This window comes from Thamnophis sirtalis, unplaced genomic scaffold (assembly GCF_051295495.1).
Source record: "Thamnophis sirtalis isolate CommonGarterSnake01/CBP01778 unplaced genomic scaffold, rThaSir2_p1.2 scaffold_6, whole genome shotgun sequence".
NCBI classification, from domain to species: domain Eukaryota; kingdom Metazoa; phylum Chordata; class Lepidosauria; order Squamata; family Natricidae; genus Thamnophis; species Thamnophis sirtalis.
This window is the reverse complement of record NW_028261386.1, coordinates 25,098,249-25,122,489: the sequence shown is the minus strand read 5'-3', so window position 1 is coordinate 25,122,489 and position 24,241 is coordinate 25,098,249. Positions and strand designations below refer to the sequence as shown.

Below are 24,241 nucleotides of genomic sequence, written 5' to 3'. Positions count from 1 at the left end.
CATTAAATGAAAATGTGAATTATCAATGCCTGATCACACTGTCCCGAAATACATTAGAAAAAGATGGGAGTAGACATCGTATTCAAATTGCTGGTTTTTAAACAAGGAATACACAAAGGCATTAAGAGGAGGGGGGAGGTTCAAATTTCGTGAGCTTCTCACATGATAAAGACTTTTATATATTCAATTACGTTAAAGCTGTTAAAAGCTTTTAGGACTATCTGCTGGCAAACATTTGTATCACTTTCAGCCTTCTTGACAAGGCAAGATAGATACAATTCCTTCTACGATCCACTTTATAAGACTATTAAAACACTTCCATCTTGGATATTTTAATACCATTAAGCTGAAGTGTTACTCTGACCAAACAATAAAGCAAACCAAGCATGAGCAGCATTAAGATTTTTCAGCATCTTGCCAAGCTAGGTTCTTTAATTGAAATTGCTTTTGTAAAATATGTCAATGTTAATTGTGTAAGGCAGCAAACTTTTTGAATCGAATTAAAAGGCTATAAGAAAAGTATTCAACCATTACCTGCATCATCCTTTAAAAAAAAAAGTTAGGATGAATTGTTCTAAAGTGAAGGGGGAAAGGTCGATGTTCCATCCAATAATTTTTTTTAACATTTGAGGAAGCGTCTACCATGCCTATTGACCCTGTATAACAAGTAACTTGTTGTCTTAGCCTCCCTCCCAACAGATTAAGGAACTGTAAGAAATGAATTTCATTTACTTGCAGCCCTGCTGTGACTTTGTGAAGCATGCTACCATCCCTGCAAAGCTCTCCGCAGGCTTACTAGGTCAACAGTTCTGAGCTCCTGCCAGACATTCACAAGGAAATGTCTGAAGAAAATGTCATGAAGAGGATTCTTCAACAAGTGTCAACTTACTGGTTTGTTTTTTTAACAAGTTGCCTAGAAAGCCTAAAGGTGTCAAACCCATTTTTTATGCATGAGATTGGTTCCCAAAGCCATCTGTGTTACAGTGCAAAGATCAGAATGGCAGGGATACATCAGGCAGGAGAGTATAAGGACATGGAGAAAATATTTTTAAAGATATCCTTCTCCTCTCAACATTCATATTGACGTCCTCCAGAAAAATGTGACATAACATTTGAAGGCAATCTCCATGGTTTCAGCTGTAGAAGGTAAGCAAAACAGTGTGCAGTGATTTCTACATGAACTATTAGATTTCCTTGGAGCAAAATCCAATGGTTTCAGTGATCATCAGCTTGGCCCCCAGCATTGCTCAGGATTTTGATATTTCTCCTTAGCTAGTAGTTAGGGTTCTATAGTATCCTTCCAGTTGGTTCAGTATCTAGTCAGGGAAACAGGAGCTGTGTAAATCTAATGTACACAATCCTCTAGAACATGGGTGTCAAACTCAATGCCTGCAGGTCAGATCTGGCCCGCAGGGTGCTTAGATGTGGCCTGTGGGGCCGCCTGGAAACAGCTAAGGACCAGCCTGCAGTGCCTCTCCCAGTAGAAACAGATCTCTGTTTCCGGCTGCGACAGTCTCCTGCAACCCTTTGCCAGTAAAAATGGAGTTCGGGAGGGCCGCTTTTGATCTTCCCGAGCTCCATTTTCACTGGCAGAGGGTTGCAGGAGGCCATCGCAGCTGGAAGAGCACTTGGGCCATCACAGCCACCCCCGATACGAGTGATGTTGAGCTGGCCACGCCCACCCCCCTGAGGTCAAACACTGAGGCAGTTCTCAATTAAATCCTGTTTGACACCCCTGCTCTAGAAAATGGAAGGAGAAATAGGTGTCGAAATAGGTTTCTATGCCTGTAACTATTTCACATTACTTGTTGGGGGGGGGGGAGGTTGCATGTCCATATCTTTATGGGTCCATTATCTGTTTGGCTCATTTCTACTGTCCATCTTAATACTCTGGAGCAATTTATGGAACAAAATAGATGCAGGACTCAGCATATGGCAATCCTATCCAGGTGGGTTTCCACTAGCACTGATGACTACCAGCCGTGTGTGAGAACTGACTACTGAACAGCAGTTCTAAAGACAGCTGACACCTTGATTCAGCACAGTCAAATACCTGAAGCAGAAGGGAATGATGCCTGAACATCTGCATATTTAAAAAGCATCCTGCATGCCTGCTGGATTTTCTCTATCCCAGGGCAAGCATTTACAAATGTTTTATTTGTGTTTTCAATCAGGTTACAGCAAATTAACTCCCTGGTGTTTGAAGTCTAAAGCAAACTTGCTTCATCATAATTGCCTCTTATTCATAACAAGCGAAAGCTTGTGCCAATTGAGTTCACCCTTGTCAAGAGAAGAGAAAGAAGGGTGGACAATGCTACATATTTTAAAGACATTCTGAAGAGCTGCTTCTCTTTATCTGTTCTGAAACAGTCCCTTCACCCAACCAAGTGTCCAAATTACTGATAATAACAGTAGTAAGAGTAGTTGCTATCCTTCCATAGAACTAAAAACTGAATTTCCACGCTCAAAGACAACACAGCTCTACAGGCATAATCTTCAGCTAGGGGACTTCCCAGTGACATCTCATTACCATTATTGGAGACAGGATGCTGAATAATATAATCTGATCTAAAATGACAATTGTATTTCCATTTTTTACCGTACTCATCACGTCATGCTACACTTTCAATAGCTGGGGACAGAACTAATACTTGTATTTTTGCTTGCTAAAGTAGATATTTTAAGAAAAACTACCCTGGAGAAACTGCCTTATAATTTCCTCAGTCTGATGTGTAGAGCCAACAATTCCCAATGTTCCTTATATCCATATGCACTTATTAACTGCACTTATCTACACCAGGGGACCCCAAGCGATGACAGCAATTGGGCTGTGCAAACAAGCAAAGCCCCATCTGTGGGATGCAGGCAGCATGCAAAACCACTGCAGAAAAACATTTCTCCATTTTCTCCATACCAGTCCTTGGTGGCCAAAAGGTTGGGGGCACTGATCTAGACAATCATTCATGCTCATAAGCTTTGCAACACAACAGGCAATATGCAGGAAATTCATATACCTGCCATAGACCCAACAGCCTGTATCTCTCGTGACTGAACATACCTGATCCTCAGGTACACTGCTGGAAAAGAATCTGTCCATTTCACAAATAAATGTATTATTTTAGAGGAAAATACTCCTCAGAATGCAGCATTCTTTTTTCCTGGAGACTAGAAGAATTGTTACCCTTGGATCAGACACTTCTGTCATGTTCCTAAAGATCTCACCCACTACCTCTCAGTTTTTCTAATATGAAACCAGTGATTTGTGTACAGCACAGATTCAGTACAATAAAGTACAATACAATAGTATACTTGGAAGGGACCTTGGAGGTCTTCCAATCCAACCCCCTACCTAGGCAGGAAACCCTATACCATTTCAGACAAATGGCTATCCAATATCTTCTTAAAGACTTCCAGTGTTGGGCTTTCACAACTTCTGAAGGCAAGTTGTTCCACTGATTAATTGTTCTAACTGTCAGGAAATTTCTCCTCAGTTCTAAGCTGCTTCTCTACTTGATTAGTTTCCACCCATTGCTTCTTGTTCTACCCTCAGGTGCCTTGGAGAATAATTTGATTCCCTCTTCTTTGTGGCAACCCCTGAGATATTGGAACTCTGCTATCATGTCTCCCTAGTCCTTCTTTTCATTAAACTAGACATACCCAGTTCCTGCAATCGTTCTTCATATGTTTTAGTGCCCAGTCCCCTAATCATCTTTGTTGCTCTTCTCTGCACTCTTTCTAGAGTCTCCACATCTTTTCTACATCGTGGCAACCAAAACTGAATGCAGTATTCCAAGTGTGGCCTTACCAAAGCATTACAAAGTGGTATTAACACTTCACGTGATCTTGAGTCTATTCCTCTGTTTATGCAGCCTAGAACTGTATTGGCTTTTTTGGCAGCTGCTGCACACTGCTGGCTCATATTTAAATGGTTGTCCACTAGGACTCCAAGATCCCTCTCATAGTTACTACTGTTGAGCAAGGTACCACCTATACTGTACCTGTGCATTTCGTTTTTCTTGCCTAAATATAGAACCTTACTCTTTTTACCATTGAATTTCATTTTATTAGATATTGCCCAATGTTCAAGTTTGTCAAGATCCTTCTGTATCTTAAGCCTGTCTTCTGGAGTATTGGCAATTTCTGCCTGCTTGGTGTCATCTGCAAATTTGATGAGTTCCCCATGTATTCCCTCATCCAAATCATTGATGAAGATGTTGAAGAGTATTGAGCCTAAAACAGAGCCTTGGGGTACTCCACTGCATACCTCCCTCCATGTAGGTGCAGTTCCATTGAGGACTATACGTTGAGTGCAGTTGGTCAGCCAGGTACAAATCCATCTGGTGGTGATGCTGTCTAACCCACATTCTTCTACTTTATCTAGTAGTAAGTTATAGTCTACCTTATCAAATGCCTTACTGAAGCCCAGGTAAACTATATCGACAGCATTTCTCTGGTCCACTAATTTTGTCACTTTGTCAAAGAATGCAATAAGATTAGTCTAGCATGATCTGTTTTTGACAAACCCATGTTGACTTTTGGCTATTACTTTGTTTTACTTTTAGATGTTTGCTAATCTGTTGCTTATCTTTTCCAGCATCTTTCCTGGTATTGAGGTCAGGCTGATAGGTCTATAGTTTCCTGGGTCTATTTTTTTTCCTTTTTTGAAGATGGAACCACATGAGCTCTTTTCCACTCCTCTGGCAGTTCCCAGGTGCTCCAGGATCTCTGAAAGATATAGTTAAGTGGTTCTATATCTTATCTGCCAGTTCCTTCAGAACCCTGGGGTGAAATCCATCCGGTCCTGGTGATTTGAACTCGTCTAGAGTAGACAGGTGCTCACTTACCATTTTCTTCCCTATTTCAATTTGTGTTCCTAATCTAATTTTTGTGGTGCTATTTTTGATAGGTTGGGCTGTTTTATCCCTTTGTGTAAAGACAGATGCAAAAAATGAGTTAAATAGTTCTGCTTTCTCCCTGTTGCTTGTCACCTTCATGCCACTTTCTCCCAGCAATGGACCAATTGTTTCCTTAACTTTTTTCTTGTTTTTAACATGTTGGAAGAAGCTTTTTTTGTTATTTTTTTACATTTGTGGCAAGCCTTTCTTCATTGTGAGCCTTAGCTTTCCTTACTTCATCTTTACAGGCTCGGGCTATTTGCTGATATTCTGCCTTAGTTATGTCTTCCTCTTTCCACTTTTTATACTATACCATGTTTTCCCGAAAATAAGACAGGGTATTATTATCTTTTGCCCCACAAAATATGACCTTGGGCTTTTTATAGGGGGAGGGCTTATTGTTTTGGGGTTGCTGGGTAGCTGCTCCCTTGCAAACTGGCTCCCGAAAAGCCGGGCACAGCCTCAGGGGCGAAGCAGCCATGAAGTGACCACACTCATGAGCAACTGCCCGGCAAACCCCCTCTCCAGCCGGGCAGAGCGCTATTCACTGACCTAGGGGGTATCCCTAAGGCGCCAATCACCTATCTTACCACATGAAATTGACTAGGTTTTCTCTTAAAGAAAGCTTGGCTTTCTTTACAGTGTTTTTGAGGTAAAATTACCCACTGAAACTCTCTTTCTGTAATTTGCTTTAAACTGGCAGCTTTCTGTGACTGGCAGGCTACTCATAGATCTATGTAACTATTAGCAACCAAACAGCTATTCTCTTGTTTCAAAGCAAAGGAATTTCCCAAAAATAATGTTTGCCACAGGACAAGGTGGCAGCTCAGTGAGAAAAAATCAAAGTCATCAAAAAAGCAAAACAACAAAGTCCAAATAGTTCTAAAGAAACATAAAACACAATGTCACAAAAGTCACTCCCCTTTCAGCGGTGTCGAATAAAATATCCTGTGTGGTTCTCCGATTACTTCTCACATGGTTCCCATAATGCATTTCCTGTATTTAAATTAATTAAAATTTTAGATATTACCTCTTCATTGATACTAATAGATAATTTTACTTTATTGTAATTTTAGATACCATATTTGATATATTTAGCGTTTATAATTTAATATAGACTACATCCCGGGTTTCATATATTAGATGCTAGTTATATTACTTTACAAGTGAATTTGAACTCTGTCTTAAATTTTATTTATTATTTGTACTGGGGTGGATTGCTGTCGGCATTGCTGCCAGTTTGTTTTGTGCATACGCCAGAGCTGGGCACAGAGTTGACTATAAAGTATTCTGCACATGTGCAGAACATGAAAGGAATTACTAAAAAACATTCCCCGGCAACCAGGGAACCAGTTTGGGGGCATGGCCAGCCTGGGTCACTGCCAGTTCTGCAGCCCAGGCCAAAATACCACTTACCAGTCCGCCCGAACCTGCACGAACTGGTAGCAACCCACCTCTGATCTGTACTGATCTGTGCTGATCTTTAACCGCAATGAATTGAATTGAATTTCTCATAGAATCTTGCTTGGGGCCTACGGAGGTTTCCCTTTAACTACGCATTTGCTTCAACAAGAAATTCCAGATATTGGCGCCATCTCTAGTTAAATAAATCCATGCAATTGTTAAGTGACTCCGTATACCTGTATTGACTTTGCTTGTTGGAAGCCAGCTAGAAAGATTGCAAAACGTAACCACATGGCCCTGGGACCCTGCAATTGTCAAAAAATACATGCCAGTTGCCAAGTACCTGAATTTTTAATCATGTGACCATGGGGATGTACAATAGTTGTAAGTCCAACGATCAGTTATAATTAACTTTTTCAGAACTGTTGTAACTTCTAATGGTCGTTAAATGAATGGTTATACCTATAAATGTAGCCTGAAAAATCTAGAAGTCATTCCACATTTCTTCTTTTCTAAATAGCCCCCCTCCTTCTATTTGCATGTGCTCAGAATCTTCCTCTCTGAGAGAGAAAAATAATTTCCTCTGTGATAATAAGAACAGGCTGCTGCAGCGCCCTAATTCTGTGCTCTCTTCTTTCTGCACAGATGTGGCATCCTGACAGCTATGCTGCTCTGTGTCCCATTTCTAACCTCAGCTGGGAGGTGTATGTTTATATGACAGCAAAGGCAGCACGATAATACTGACTCTTTTATGGGAAACAGCCAAAGGCACTTATCCTTTTTAATTGAACCCAATGTGTTGTTGCCCACATCACCTCTACTCTTTTATGTTTCAGTATTAATTTTAAAAAAATGAAGAATCTACATAGGTCCTTTGATTAAACAACTAAGAGAAGAGTTAAATGTTAATCCTGAAAGGGTTTATATAAATCCTCACCTCCCAAACCTGTGGGAGGCCTAGAGACAATTGGAGAATACTTAGTGACTTATTTAGTCCCTGTCCTAGTAATCCCAACACTAATTTGCTCCCAGATCTTTATTCTGGAGAGTCATAAATGAACATACATGCAAATGTCCATAATTCCTAAAACAAGCTTTAGCCGTGTGCCCTGGTAGAGTTTCGAGTCTAATAAAATTTGTATGCCACCCATTTCCATTGGGACTCTGGGCGGCCCACAGCAAGACAAAAGAAACATTTAAAATTTAAGAATAAAAAATACAATTAAAAGTCCACATCATCCATACCATCTAAGCAGGGCAATCAATAGCCCCAGGCCTGCCAGAACAGCCAGGTCTTGACGGCTTTACAGAAGGCCGGGAGAGTGGTAAGGGTCCAGATCTCTACAGGTAGATCGTTCCACAGGACCAGCGCAGCAACAGAGAAGGCCCTCCCCCGGGGGGCTGCCAGCCGGCATTGTCCGGTTGATGGCACTCGGAGGAGGCCCAACCTGTGCGATCTTGTTGGTCATTGGGAGGTAAGTGGCAGGAGGTGGTACAATCTGGGGCAGAACTAAACCTTGAATAGGGTCCCAAACATATTTTAAGAGTTTATGTCTCATAACTACAAGGGGCAAACATCATTTCATATAGCTAGGTAGCAACTTTTCATAGACAAAGAAAAGTATAAGCTTTTGACATTTAAGAAGACTGCCTTTGTTATAGTTTGCCATGCCTCACTTGAGCAAGCTTATGTTCAAAACTACCTTTGTATCCCAATAGAACTGCTCTGCTTCTATTTCTCGAGTTTACATTTCCTTTTCTCTATCCACAAATGCAATGAAGTCAGTACGTAATGGTTTTCTTGGACCACATTCTGCAACTTGTAATATATAGTATTATATACAGAATATCATAGATGAACCTCACTCTGTCAAGGACATAGGCATACTCATCTCTAACGATCTAAGTCCCAGAGCTCACTGTAACAGCATTGCCAAAAAGGCATTAAGAGTTGTTAACCTAATTTTGCGAAGGTTCTTCTCTGGTAACACTGTACTGCTAACTAGGCCATACAAAACTTTTGCCAGACCAGTTCTCAAATACAACTCATCTGCCTGGAATCCACATTGTATATAAGACATTAATACAATTGAGCGGGTCCAGAGGTATTTCACGAGAAGAGTACTCCACTCCTCACAATAGAACACCTTATGTCACAAGGCTTGAAATTTTGGGCTTGGGCAATGTTGAACTGAGCCACTTATGGTCTGACCTAAACATAGTACACAAAATTGTCTGCTACAACGTCCTACCTGTTAACGACTACTTCAGCTTCAATCGCAATAATAGATACAAAAGGGGAAACAATAGATACAAACTCAAGGTAAACCACTCCAAACTCGACTGCAGAAAATACGATTTCAGTAATAGAGTGGTCAATGCCTGGAATGCTCTACCTGACTCCATTTTTGCTTCCTCAAACCCCCATAGCTTCGACCTTAAACTGTCTACTGTGGATCTCATACCGATCCTAAGAAATCTGTAAGGGGGCATGCATAAGGACACCAGTGTGTCAGTGTTGGGTTACGACCGGTATGCCCCAATACGGGCATGCCGGTGCCTGCCAGGAGCACCAGATACCGTTCCGGTACAGTGCTCCAGAGGGCCCACCCGCCTGCCATATTTACCTGTATTTGAGCTCTTTTGGGCCTCCGCGCAATCGCAGAGCGTACAGCACCTGCGCAATGCTCCGCCGAGCAGCTGGAGCATTGTGGAGGCATTGCAGAGCATCACAGACAGTAAATATGCATGAGCACACTATGCTGTGTGCGTTCATGTAGTGGATGTCGGGCCCCGTTGCACTGTACCGGTTGCAACGGGATCCAGAACTCACCACTGCAGTGTGCGTACCATCCCTGTCCTACTATCCCCATTTATTTGTACCCATTTCATGTGCTCATGTCCATATTTATACTTATACCTGTTATCTCGTACATGTTTGACAAACTAAATAAAATAAAAATCAATAAATAAAATATAGTAAAGATAAGGTATGCAGGCTGTGAACGGTACCATACTGAATAGGGAACAACCAAACTTTCTACTTCAGATAACAGTGCCTGTGGTGAAATTCTGGAAAACTCAAGACCAGAGTTTTGCCCTTCCTTATTCTACCAGAAGCAATGAAGTATTTATTCTAAGTTAAGAATTTATATAGCTAATTTTAATTCAGCACTATTATGAGAAATTTCAAAATACAGGTATCTTAATAATATGGTCACTCAAGGTAATTCATATGGCATAGCACGTTTGGAATTTTGAAATTATCTTCTGAATATTTTTACAAAATGGCTAACATAAGTATAACTTATATAACTATAAGTAATGATTGTGAAAGAGATGCACAAAAGTTATTTGTAACCAATCAACACACTATGTTACAATATGTAACGAAAGATGATTTTTTTGAGTGTTGTGTTTGTCTGCTTAACCAAAAATAAAATAAAAAATCGTAAAAAAAAATGGCTAACATAGAGAATTAGCTATTTACAAAAACAGTTGTCAAAATAGATATGGCCAATAACATGATTTTAACGGAAAGCTGGTAAAGATTATCTCATAAAGTTTCTATGCTCTCCCAGTTTACCTCAGTCATTTTATCTGATAGGTAAATACTTTTCTACATACACGCTAACCTATTTCCCCCTGAAGGAGAAGGGCAATCCAAAAACGTGAAATATAAATAAAATCTCCATCTTTATTTTCTAGAATGTCACTGCTCTTAGAATAAAGAGCCAAGGTGGCGCAGTGGTTAGAGTGCTGTACTGCAGCCACTTCAGCTGACTGTTATCTGCAGTTCGGCTGTTCAAATCTCACCGGCTCAGGGTTGACTCAGCCTTCCATCCTTCCGAGGTGGGTAAAATGAGGACCCAGACTGTGGGGGCAATATGCTGACTCTGTAAACCGCTTAGAGAGGGCTGAAAGCTTTATGAAGCGGTATATAAGTCTAACTGCTATTGCTATTGCTATTGCTATAAAGTGAAATTTCACACTATATCAGAATTCTTTTTTTTTTCACTAAAAGAATCTAAAAAGTCAAATGGAGACAAGGATAGTCATAGAAACCAACTGGATCCTCATATCCCTCATATCCTGTACCTCTCAGTGATATGGGAGCTGATAAACCTAGATTGGAATATACATACCATACTTCTCTATCCCTGCAAAATTCAGTAAAACCCGGAAAGTTCCTAAAATACGCTAAAATAACATTACTCTTTTTCAAGGATGTATAAGTAATTGGGAACCTGGGAATAAATTAAACTATAGAGGGCAACTTCATTCTTCAGACAACAACTTCTATAATCCCTTGCCATCAGCTATGATGTTTAGGGCTAATGAGGGTATCAAAATAAAAGCACCAGTTTCTAATGAAAACAGATTCTTGCAATGAAAATGCATGTTGGGTACATTTCAGAGCATGGACAAAAGAACAGATCGTATTTCTCAATTCTTTATGAAATAGACACCAATCTATGCAAGTTGTAAAAGCATGACCATTAAACATGATTAAACAAGGTAAAATTTACATGCAACAATAAACCAGAATTCCTCAGCTTTCTGCTTTATACAAGAAGAATAAGATACCACACATTATTCATACCTCACTGCTTCTATCAGAATCTGCAGCTATCACACTTGGATGACTCCATTTGCAGTTCACTTTCTGTTAGATGAAAATCAGAAACTCTTGACTTGTTTTATTCTGAATTAGCTATAGTTCAAAGCCAAGAATCATGGCCTCTGACTCTCTTTTGTTAAAGGAAAACATAGCAGAGTTCCCGAATCACACATGATGATAAAATAGCCCATGGGCCAAACACTAGTATATGTTAGGCTAGGGCTGTCAAACTCACAGCCCACGGGCAAGATGCATCACACGCTGACCATGCCCACACCCAGTTTAGCAAGGGAAAAAAAGTCCCAATACATCATGTGACAACACTGTAATGACATGAGTTTGACACCCCTGTGTTAGACAATCAAATCTTCCTGCCAGACAGATAACACAAGAGTTATTAAGTACCAGCAAACTGCTCATTCCCAATTTGTGTGAAGATACAGCCAGTACAGTTACTTAAATTAACTGCTATACTTCATTTCCCTAAATTTAGAGTATATGGCACACCTGTTGCTTCTTGCAGCTGTTTACCAGCCAGGTACTTTCCCAAGTAAAAGACAGAAAACAGAGCCAAAATTTAGAAGTTTAAATTGCACCGTACTGGTCCTACAGACAATATTGCACAATAATAAAAGATGCCGTGAATGTTTATATGTACGTATACCTTGGAAGTCTTTGCAAAAATCTGAGACACTTAAATCTTGCTGGCTTCTTTGGTGGTATTTCACAGATGCAGCATTCTGTTTCCCCTGTCTCTTACCCCAATCCCAAACTATTAGTCACATAAGTGCAGTGAAGAATGCAGAAGTGCAGAAGAGCTGATCTTTGTGCTAATATGCTTTTTGTAATGCATTAATTTTATAAAGTTAATTTAATACAACTTTTATTGAAAAATAAACAAACCAAAACATATTTTTTACAATTCTCCAGGGTGAATTTTCCTTTTTCAGCGCAGAGTTATAAAGCACACAACACTTTTTAAACAGTTTGTATAGGGGAAATTATTGTGTTTTAGAGTCAATGTATAGCCTGAACATTTAATTGATCTCAAGACTGTTAAATGCTCTTTAAAAATAGAACTGTTTGCGACTGAACAAGAAATGTAAAGAAAACATTAAATAGCTGAATACTGCAGACGGCATTCAAATGAAATTGGGGAAACAAACAACATTATTCATGATAGAGATCTGCAAGTAATACTGTTTATGAGAAAGTGGAAATTAGTTATGACATTTTTCAAGATCAAAGTTCTATTCATAAGTATGCATGCTAAATAGAAGTAGTACTTTGTTCTCACCCTCTTCCCCATATTCAAGTACAAGTTTCTCTTTCTCCTGGACTTTTCCTGGAAACTCTGGCAATATCTAATACATGGAGCAAAAAACTTTAAACAAAAGGCTTAATGGATTTAGAGGTCTCTGTCAATCAGTCACACATATATGTGCAAACACTTTTATTGAATTGCTTTTAATGGTGATGGGATAGAAATTTAAATAACAATAATATGTATATAGAAATTCACTTTCATATGATTCAAACTCACTTGCAGTTAAGCACAAGGATTAACAATAGTCCAAAGAACAATGTGGAAAATGTTAGTTTTGAGAGAGAATTTAAAAGAAAGGAAGCATATTATATTTATTTTGTGCAATGACAATAAAGGCTATACTGCTATTAACATCATGTATTTATTCACCGAAGTTGTTTTATATGTAGGGCATGAACCAATATTGTTAACGCACCATTTAAAGATCAGGAAAGTACATGAAACTCTGTTAGAAAATTACCGTATCTTTCAAATAATTTTCTATTTAACTCATATTTATTATATAAGGCCTACTGAAATCTAACTCCATTTCTTCCCATTGATTTCATTCCTTCTTTAAATTTTTATGTTAATATGGTCCCCATGACAGCATTTCCTTTTTTTAAAAAACAGGGAAAAGTAGACATTTTCCTCTTCATTTTACAACTCTCCTGCAACAGGTTTTGCTGCATGCATGTACATTTCTTTGCCCAAGTGCTATACTAATAATAAGCAGACTATCACAATCATAATAAATTTTCAGACTTTTTGCTGAAAATGGGAAAAAGATGAATTGGTGATTTATGAATTTGCTGATTAAAAAGGGTTGAACGTGTAAAGAAGGAATCGTGTAATATAATCTTAAAAGAGGGAGGAAGCATAATAAGTTTGTCGCTGCTATAAAAAAGTTCCATTTTTTTGTCCATAAATTCCAGAATAAAACATTGCAATTCTCAAACTGAGATTATACCAGATTCTCAATTTATGATGGGTTTAGCAATCAAACTACTGGAACGAACTCCCCGTGGAGATTCGGACCCTCACCACCCTCCAATCCTTCCGCGCTGCTGTAAAGATCTGGCTGTCCCGGCTGGCCTGGGGTTAATATTATAGCCCCTCTCGAATGGTGTGATTGTTGCGTTTTTTCTCTTTTAATATGCTGTATTGTTTATTGTTTGTTGTTTCCCCCTCCCTTTTGAATTGTGAGCCGCCCTGAGTCCCCTTAGGGAAAAGGGCGGCATACAAATAAAGGCAAAAGTACAAAAAAAAAAAAAAAAAAGTACATTTCCTCCCCAAAAATATTAAAATTCATTTATAACAACAATTATACTTTATACAATTAAATTACACTATTTAAAATTAAAATATTTAAAAATAATATTAATTTAGGAAAGTATTTACCTGCCAAGATAAGAAAGGGATTGTTTGTTTGTTTGTTTGATTGATTGATTTCTATAACTGCCCATCTCAGCAAACAACTTTGGGTGGCTAGCACTTCAATAATTTTCAAACTATGCTCATAAGGTTTTAATAAGAATCACTTAAGTTCCATGGAGAAGTAACAAGTCAAAATATAAGCCAAATGACCAAGCTGGAATCCTGGGCAGTTAAAACCTGTATTCATAAGATATTAACAATTCATAGAAAGGAACATTAGCGGTATGTCTATTCTATGAAACATTTTTCAAGTGCCTGAATTCAGCTTAAATTCAATTTAAATTTTTTGCTGTTTAAAACTAAAAATCACCCCTTCCAATTTATCCCATCAGACTAGGATTTTTTCTGTTTTAATTTTTCAGGCAGGAAGAGATATTCTTTTTATTTACAGGGAATTCTAATAAGAATCTCTTTCAGAACAATTATATCTGAATTTTCCAATTTCAATCTTGTATTAAAATGTTGCTGTACAACTTAATCTCATCGGCTTTCTAATAAAATGCACCAAAATAACCCTAGAGACACTCATTCTGGAAAATCTGGATTTTATTCTAGAAAACCTATCAATTTCAGACTCCATATCTTCCTCTTCTAAATCCAAAGCATTTGCCAAAACTTTAATAGGCCACTTTCAATTATTTTCATCTGGAACCTCTAGAATTTCCTCATTCCAGAGTTCTTTCTGTCTTAATTCAAAGTCAGATTATCCTATTCTCTTTCCAATTCTCTGCCATGAACCTTTAAAATTGAAACCTCTAAAATTTCCATGCTGTCATAATTTTGTTTCATCTCTCCAGAAATTTGCTTCACAGAGCTTTCAATCTTTCTGACATCATCTCATTTTCTCTCTTCATAAATCTTTCATCTACCTTTTTTTCCAAACGTTTCCATTTTATTTTCCATCTGATCAAATTTGTTTCAAAAATTTGTTCCATATGTTCCAAAAAAAAAAAAAGAAGTATATCTTGTATAACATTTTTTCCACTAGTTGCTCTAGCAAGACTCTCCTGCCCCCTATTACCATTTTTCTAATAGCCATTTTTAATCCAAAAGTAGAAATGTCTCAAGCACATAAAATAGAAAGACAACCCCCCTCTTACTGTATTTTTGTTTCTGACAGTTACATTTTAGTATATCCTAATAATGTCAATCACAGCAAGCATCACATCTCCATAGGAGCTACATTTCACAATCTCAAACTGGTTCCTTGTCTTCTCTTTTGTTATGCAGATTCCAACAAACTTTCTCATGCTGGACTGGTCTCTTCAACAGGATTAGTGAAAAATTAAACCCAGGCAAAATTGAAATTAAACCCTTTTTATCCCTTTTTAAAGCAAAAAAGACTTGTTTCCTTGTTTATTTTAAAACTTGCTTGCATCTTAAACTTTTTTCAAATTGTTCTTGAAATTTTAAGTCAAATATTTTTCTGGGGTGTTTTTTTTTTTGTAATATATAAGATGATTTAAATCATGACAAAGCATTTTATCTTTGCCACAGATGAAATCTCCCTTCACCAAACTCCTGGAAGTTTGACTCCTGAGCCAGCTACAAAAACTTTGTGGTTTCTGCAGCCAACTCAGAAGGAACTCTGGAGTACACATAGTTAATCTCACAATTTCCCTTTGATTTGGGGAGATTGCAACAGCCAGAATTTGCCTTCCATTCCTATTCTTAGCTACTCTTCAGAGACCATCATTCTACCAAAATTCTCCACAGAAGTTCAAAATTCCCCATCAGAAACTCACATTCTCCTTTGGAAACTCCAACTTGTGGTGTTGATAATTAGAAAAATGCATAATAAGAAAAAGTGATTTTTTTGTTGTAATCATATAAGAGATACTGCATTTACTGTATATATGTATTTGCTACAAAAGAAATTGGAAGCTTCTATTTCTTTGTTTTTTCTTCTGCACTTTTGGCTTTTCTTCTTTTTTCTTTTCTTTATTCTTATTAGTTTGTGGGTTTTTATGTTCTCTTTAATTCTTTTAATGAAGTGTGTGCATGTGTGTGTGAGAGAAAATAGTGCAGTATCCCTCAATCTTCTTCAAGCTGAAAATCAATTAATTAAATATGCCATTTAGTACTGTTAACAAATATATATTACTTTAAGTCTTCAAAATGAGATGCATGTTTTAAATATTTTGCATCTGTGTAATACAGATTCACATTTCCCAAGCATGAAAACTGTAACAATACCTATTGCTCTTATGACTGTTATGGGACAAAGGTGTACATGTATAACAAACAACCACAGAGTTGCATTGCTCAACACTATCCGTATTATTCAATGCAACTCATTTACAAACATTCATCATTGCTACATACAAAACTAAGACTCTGTTCACTTTGAGCCCAATTTTCCAATCCTACAACAGAGGCCTTATGCAAGTTTGTGCTCTCAAGTTTCCAACAGCTAGAAAAGTATTATTAATCTGTTCTAAAATCCAGCTCTTACAACTTGTTTGAAAAAGAAAAAGGGAACCAACATTCTCACTCATAGCCAAGAGTCATTCTGAGAATGAAGTGGGTGTACCTAAATCTGATTTAAAAAAAACAAATAAATAATGACATATTTTGGTTTTTTAATTGTATTCTTCAAACAATTTAAGAAATGCCTTCAGCATTTTTAAAACTTTTAATTTTATTTATTAGTCTCAGTGCCATGCAAAAATTACTTCAACTAAAATATATACAATTAATTTAACCAGGATATTAAGACAGCAGGGACTAAAACGGCAGAGACAGAAAAAGAGAAATACAAAAAACTCAAACTCCAAATAAAGTGAATAAATCTATATGAGAGAGGGAGGCAGGGAGGCTTTGTCCAGTGTCAAAAGGATAAAAAAGTAGATCAATCAGCTGTCTCTGAGTTAACCATTCCAAGGTAGGAAACTACTTAGAAAACCAAGTATTAATACACAAGTATTAATAAAACACATTATCACAAACATACAAGAACATAGCCAAGGCACCACTTCAAAAGGTGAAATTAAGACCCAAATGTAAACATACAAGAATTTTGTTAGTTGTGAAGTCATGTCCAACCCATCGCAACCCCATAGACAATGTTCCTCCAGGCCTTCTTGTCCTCTACCATCCTCTGGAGTCCATTTAAGCTCACGCCTATTGCTTCAGTGACTGCATCCAGCCACCTCATTCTCTGTTGTCCCTTTCTTCTTTTGCCCTCAATCTTTCCCAGCATTAGGCTCTTCTCCAGTGAGTCCTTTCTTCTCCTTGGGTGGCAAAAGTATTTGAGTTTCATTTTCAGTATCTGGCCTTCTAAAGAGCAGTCAGGATTGATCTCCTCTAAGACTGACAGGTTTGATCGCCTTGCAGGGGACTCGCAGGAGTCTTCTCCAGCACCATAGTTCAAAGGCCTCAATTCTTTCTTATGGTCCAACTTTCACAGCCATACATTGCAACTGGAAAAACCATAGCCTTGACTATGCACATTTTTGTTGGCAGGGTGATGTTTCTACTTTTTAGTATGTTGTTTAGATTTGCCATAGCTTTCCTTCCCAGGAGCAATAGATATTACTTTACTATAAGTTGCTTAATAGATTAAAACCTCCTATACAAATCAGATGTTCAAGAGAAATGGGAGCCAGTGAAAGTGGGCAGCTGTTATCACATGACTATAATGCCCAGTTCCACTCATTACAGTAACAATTACATTATTGACTAAAACTCTTTGAGAGTCAATTTTAATTAATAATTTAAGGCACCAGGCTAGAAACCAAAAAATGATGAATTCTACTTTTTCCTTAGGCATGAAGACAATTGGGGCTAGTCACTCTCTCAAGCCCCTGGAAGAAGACTTTTTTTTATGAGTTATGAAAGTTTATTTATATGCCGCCCTTTTCCCTGGGGGGACTCAGGGCGGCTTACAACTCAAGGGGGGAGGGGAAACAAACAATAACACGTGAGAACAATACATAATTAAAAAAACACAACATTCATACCATTCGGGTGGGTTACAATCTTTAGCCCCAGGCCTGACGGGATAGCCAGATTTTAAGGGCTGTGCGGAAGGTCTGGAGGGTGGTGAGGGTACGAATCTCCACGGGGAGATCGTTCCAAAGGGTCGGAGCTACTACCGAGAAGGCTCTCCTCCGCGTGGTTGCCAGTCGACACTGACCGGCAGATGGAACTCGGAGGAGGCCTAATCTATGTGATCTAATTGGTCGTGAGGAGGTAATTGGCAGTAGGCGGTCTCTCAAGTACCCAGATCCACTACCATGAAGGGCTTTATGGGTGACAAGTAGCACCTTGGCAAATTACTTCCAATAAACGTTCCATCAAAAACTGTATGGACCTGTCCAGGCAGTTGCCATGAGTAAAAAAAATGCCTTGAAGATGTGAGATTTTAAAAACTTCTGAGTTTATCTAAAATAGTAGCTGAGCATTTGAATGTTTTATCTGATTCTGAGCAAAATGGTAAGTGCCTTTTATACAAATGTTTTCACACAAATGTTAAATAGCATGGGGATAAGAAATAAACATCGAAGGATCCCATAACACAAATGTCAGGAGGTTGAGCAGAAATTCCCAGTACTTCCTGGAGATAATCTGAGATAGCAGCAGAATCAACACGAAGCAGTACTACACACACCCAACTCACACAATCTCTTCAAAAGGATATTGCTATCAGAAACTGTTGAGAATTCTGGATGAATCAACAGGTTACATTCCCTTATTACTTCCCTCTGGCAAAGGACAGTGGTGTCAAAAAAGGATATGAGTCATTGGACTATATTCAGAACTTTTTGATCCAATTGCTTTTTTCCTTCTAACTTACTAAGAATATTTACACACTATTTGTTTGAAAAAAATCTGTAGTATTTACAGTACGGTAATTAAAAAAAGCAAAGATCAAAGCAAATTAAAGACAGAAGAATCCAGGAAATCCATACATATACTTGTTTATATCACAAGAACATACACATATATGGGTAAATGGCTAGAATGGCCAATTTGAAAAGTTTTTATTTTATTTTAAAAGATCTAAAACACATCAAAATTGAGGCTACACATAACACATAGTAGATATTTCATTGGACAGACACCATCATAATGAAGAACCATTTCTAAATCATGAAACAACTAGCTTCAGCAGAGACCACCGAGGTCTTTAACTTTCTGGAAGGCAAATATATTTCAAGATGTTCTTTTATTGAATTAGGTGCATATAGAAAACAGCAAAGTCATAACAATGTTTTTCCCCCATAAAGTAGAACCAATGTATGTTCTTGGATGAAAACCTTTTTTTAATCTGTGAGCTCATAATACAGTATCTAAATATATTCATCTGATGCAATATAAATTATTTATTCTGCATATTACTAACTGGTCATAATGATCTTTGACCAATGTATCTTATTTATTCAGTTTTTATGGCTGCCCATTAGCCAAGTGACTTTTAGTATTATACATTTCATGTTGCAATCTGAAAAAAATATATATGATAATTTTGATCTACCCATTAAAAAATATACTAAAGAGGGCTTTCCAAACAGAAATGTCTGGAGCCCATAAGTATCCTCCCTCATTCCCCCCCACCCAGCTTCCAAACTAGTCCCATGAACAGACTAACAAAGAACTAAGAATCATAAACCAAAATATGAATCAGTGTGGCCAAAGTAACCCCTAAGAATGAACATAGCTAACATACTAGCTTCAGTCGGTAGCCGTACTCCTAGCCACAACGATTATGTAAATTACTCATCAAAATAGAGAATCTAGGAGCATCAGCAAAGTGTGATTCTGTTCCTTCAGATGGAGCACAAATCCATCTAATCGAGAGTTGGATAATGCCTCTCTGACCATTTCATCTGTGCAATGTAATGTTCCTGGTTTTAATCTTTATTCCTCACATATGAAACTGTGCTATTTCAAAGAATTGGCAATAACAGGTGTTGCTAACTTATTTAAATGATCGCCTCATCATGATTGTCAGCGGTCACGGAGTAATTCTGATTCTATTGGCTTTATAAATGATACACAGCAAGCGCAGCCAAAAATGAATGCATAAACCAGCCTGGTAAAGAAAAGAAGGAGCTAGTGGAAGTTGTGCATTGTGAAAGCATGGTGACAGCAAGCCAGCCCACACAAGTAAGTCTTTCCTGAGGTTAGCTAATTCTGATGAAATTTTTACTACAATGATATATGCACATACACTATTAAGATTCTCAACAGCTGTAAAACTATTAAAAAGATACATTTCAGTGTCGAACTTTTGAGAAGATGCAGATCCTAAATAATACTTTAGAAACAACAGATGGCCCGAAAATTATTTAGTTGTCCACTTTTGCCCCATCCCTTCTCATTATAGAACTTAGAACAAGAATTGCATTAGCCAGGTTTCCTCTATGAATATAACATAGGGCCTCAATGCAAAATAGTAGTCCAGTTCTTTGCATATCAGCAAGATATATATACAGAATAGTTATTGCCCATTAGTGCTACATATAAAGAAAAAATGCTTGCATTATGTAATTTATATTATACAAAGATGTATTTAGAAAGTCTTGCACTTCCATTGTTACAATACATAATGTTCCATCTTCACCCCATTTTTTTAGCAGCACTATACGTTGTTGAAAAATTCTATTGTAAACACACAGAGAGGCTGTAAAATATGCATGTATCTTAATAGTCAAATATTGATGGTTTGATCTCTTAATGGAAAAAGTCAATAGGTTTTATTTTCTAATGAAGTATGAAGATATGAAGGAAGAGGGGCATTTAGCTGAAACACTGCCAAGGTAAGCATAACATGGGAAACATCGGGATGTGCTATTTTAGAAGAAAATCAGATTTTAAAAATTGTTCCAAAACCATGTGCTTCATCTGGGCTCAAGGCCACTGGCAAATTCAAAGTATCGAGCAGGTAACACAAAGCCACATTCATATTCAGCTTCCAATATAAAAGGTAATAGTTGTTTCATAAATACTATTATGCACAGTAGAATGATGTACTATATTTGGACAGTAATTGCTTTTAAATTCAGAAGTACAAAACAAAAAGGTGCAATTATTTTTGTGTAAATACCAAAGGCTTGATGTACTTACCTGCTGGCATTCTAATTGAATCAGCTATCAAAGATTTAAATTTCTGAAGACCAATCACTGCAGTTAGCCTTGATTAAATTTCCTACAATAAATTACTGCTATGCAGATTTGTGGCCCTGTAAAAAAAGGCAGAGACACCAAACATTAGGAACTGTTGAACATTTACTTTTATGGAAAATGTAGAATTGATGTTTGAAATCAATCAATGCCCCAAAGCATATAATCATGCTAAGGAAAGCTTTAGCATGCAGGAATCAGCACAAGCAAGTCAAAAAATCAGGAAAATACAGAAAGTAGTTTGTAGGAAAGAAACAGGAACAGCTAAAATAAAACCAAAACAAGATGCTTATTGTTTCAGCCTTTTAATATACACTCTTAACTAACAAATCAGTGATATCAAACACATGAGAAAGTTACTATTTTAAACTACTTATTTCCTCCCAAACCCCACCTTTTCAATAGAGAAGCTAAATTGAGAAAGCTAACTTTAAAAAAAAAAAAAACCCAGCAAAATGCAGCTCTCAACAAATTCCTTCATTTAACAGTGTGTGGTTCTAAAACAAGCTAAGAAATAGCTTAAAACTAGGCCATTTCCCAACAAGCAGTCAACTTATTTAAAAAGTTTAAGGAACACTGATCTACTTGCTAGGCTATTTCATGTCCATGTTTCCTTAAAACGGTATGCTGAACCTACCTTGCAAAGAGCATTTCATGTGATCTGTAGAGATTATAGTACACCGAAGCAAACATTGTGACACAATTAGCTAGAGCTTTAGACAGTGCTCTATGGCAGAAAACCTTAAACTATGTTACAGCTCAAATGAAACTAGTAAGCCTGCAAAGTGCACTTTAAATTATAACTTGAATTAAAGACTTCTTAGAGCACAGAATAACCGGCTCTCTGCCCGGTTTTCTGGGTGGGCGTGGCCTAGCCAGCCTTCTGCACCAAAGGGGGCATGTGTTTTCGCCTTACCCAAGCTCCAGAGACTTTCCTCGAGCTTCTGGGAGGGTAAAAACTGCCTCTCCTGGGCTCTGGAGACCCTTCTGGAACTTCCAGGAGGTTCATTTTTCCCCCTCCCTGAGCCTCCGCTCAGGCCCTGCACTTACCTTGCATCCAAAACAGGCCGCGTGGAAACTCCTGGGAGGGGAGGGGAGGGATGGGCAGGTTCAGCCAGGGTTGGGATTTGGAGGTTCTCTGAACCGGCCATAACATTAGCTATGGGTTCTTCTTAACCCGTAGCAGCCCACCCCTGAGAACAGGGTTGGAAGGGATCTTGGAGGGTCTTCCTATCCAATCCCCTACTTCAGGCTGGGACCCTATATCACATACATCTTGCTAGAACCATATTCTTAACAAAGACTAAGCTCTAAAAAATCTTCCTACAAGCCCTTCTCCCTAATCTGAAGTATATAGAAAAAATATTTTCAAAAGCAAGAAGATTTCAAACCAAATATTTATTACGGTCATATAGTATCACAAGCTGGGGTACAGTCAATTAAGAAGCATAGAAGATAATCAGATTTTTATAGGCTTTTTTGCTTAATAAGCATCTTATATTTACAAAGGATCTCCAACAATACTGATCAATTATTTGAAAGAAATATATTTTCTAACAGGCACAATGAATAAGGTAGCTTTACATGCAACCATTTTATTTATTTAAAACAATTATATAGCCACTCATCTTATGTCAAACTTTGGGCAGTTCCAAATCAACAATTAAAACAACATCAATAATAATACGATATAATACAAACATAAGTAGTCCTTAAGTTACTACCATTTATTTACTGATAGTTCAAAGTTACAACAGCCTTGGAAAAAGTGATTGTGACCTGTTCACAAAATTACAACTTTTCCTGTTATGGCCGGCCAACATTAAATCACTTCAAGTCATGTCAAAGGCAAGTGCTGTTTCGCCAAACCTGAAACCTCAGGGCTAAAGCCTCCAGCACTTTTTTCTGCAGTTCCCAGGCTATCTTCCAATTACAATTACCAAAAATCACTGGTCTGGTTTCCTGCTGTTTTGAAGCAAATGAAAACAGTAATATAAGCTTCAAAATAGGCTTCTCAAGATTATTTTAAAAGGAAAACCATCCCCAATTGAAGGCAAAATCCATTAACATGCTGGCTCTGTCCACTATGTGCCATCACTCTATCCAATTTATGCTTTGTCCTCCAAAATCAAAACATGCAAAACGTTTGCCTGTCTCTATCTTAAACATTTCTGTTCAGGCAAGCAAATATTAATTGATATCCAGTGGTTTTTGCCTCTAGTTTTTTTGCCTCAAGTGTGCCACATGCTCAATTGTTCTTTTCCCCACTGAAGAACTGCTTCTTGCTTTGATCTCTACCTGTAGTGCCAGTTCTCCCAGATGTCGATTTCCAGAGAACCATCTGGCACCCATCATGCTGTAGTTCCATGGGCAAATAAATGTCTCAGCAATATTCACTTCAGAAACATTCAGGCCAGTGTTATATAGATCCAACAAACCTGGGAAAATACTTTTTGATGGAAAGGGGTGGTTGGTTGGTTTCAGTGATTATATATGGGCTTTAATACCATAATTATTTTCCTTTTCTGGCATCATTAGAAGCCATCCCAATTATAACAGCACAGACTCTAACACCATTTTTTGTTAATGAGCCTGACAAACCTACAATGTACTCCCAGTACTTCACTGCAGCTCAAAGTGAATGCAAAAACAGAAGCAGACTTTCTAATGGAATGAAGTTCACATAAAAATGAAGGCATGTGTGAGCTCAGAAAATCAAAAACTTTGTAAAAACTACTCTAGATCCTAACTGATTAGCTCATTGACTTAAATAAATGAGCTCAAGGAGAAAGCTTTGGGTTCAAAGCTGCTTCAGCCCACAATGGGATATCTGCGCAATCAAATGATATCTTGGGCATCAACAGAACAAAAAGTAAACTATAAATCCTGAATGAGGTGAATTAATTTACAGATACTTCCTAATTGCCCACCAATATTTATGGTGAGCGATATGATGCCCCTCGGCACTTTTGTCAATGCATGTTTCATTCTGCAACAGTTCTTGATGGATTCATCTTTTAAAAAATTAATATTACTTTCAGGTGGCTAATGAGCACTTCACAATGAAATGCTGAGGCTCCAAAATGAGCAATATGGTGATGATGGATGGTGGAAACTAGCATTCCTCATTACATCAGGAAACCAAAGGAAATTAAGAAAGAGATATTGTATCGATCCAAAAGCACAAAACAGTCCAAAACTATTCACATTATTGCTCTCTGGCTTTTGGGGAGGCTTGGAGATGGAAACAAGATAAGTGGAAACCTAGGGTTGACTCCAAGGAGGAACTTTATGTTATAAATAGCCTTTGTGTAATCGTGCTTTTGACCCTTCCTCAAAATTCTAAATGGGTATCCTAAAAAACTGTACAGTCTATCTGTGATTGTTTACCAACTTGTTGCTGTCTGCTTAGCCGATCTTATATATATATATATATATATATATATATAT

General features: G+C 37.8%; 1 protein-coding gene across 4 annotated transcripts in view; it reads right to left on the bottom strand.

Annotated features, from left to right (window-relative positions):
- NCOA1 (nuclear receptor coactivator 1) overlaps window positions 1-24,241 on the bottom strand; it is a 285,311-nt gene that overhangs the window by 227,000 nt on the left and 34,070 nt on the right. For all 4 annotated transcript variants that reach the window (XM_087717449.1, XM_087717452.1, XM_087717446.1 and 1 more), the window contains exon 2: window positions 20,735-20,850. The gene's annotated coding sequence lies outside the window, so the exon portion shown is untranslated. The remainder of the gene's footprint in view (window positions 1-20,734; window positions 20,851-24,241) is intronic.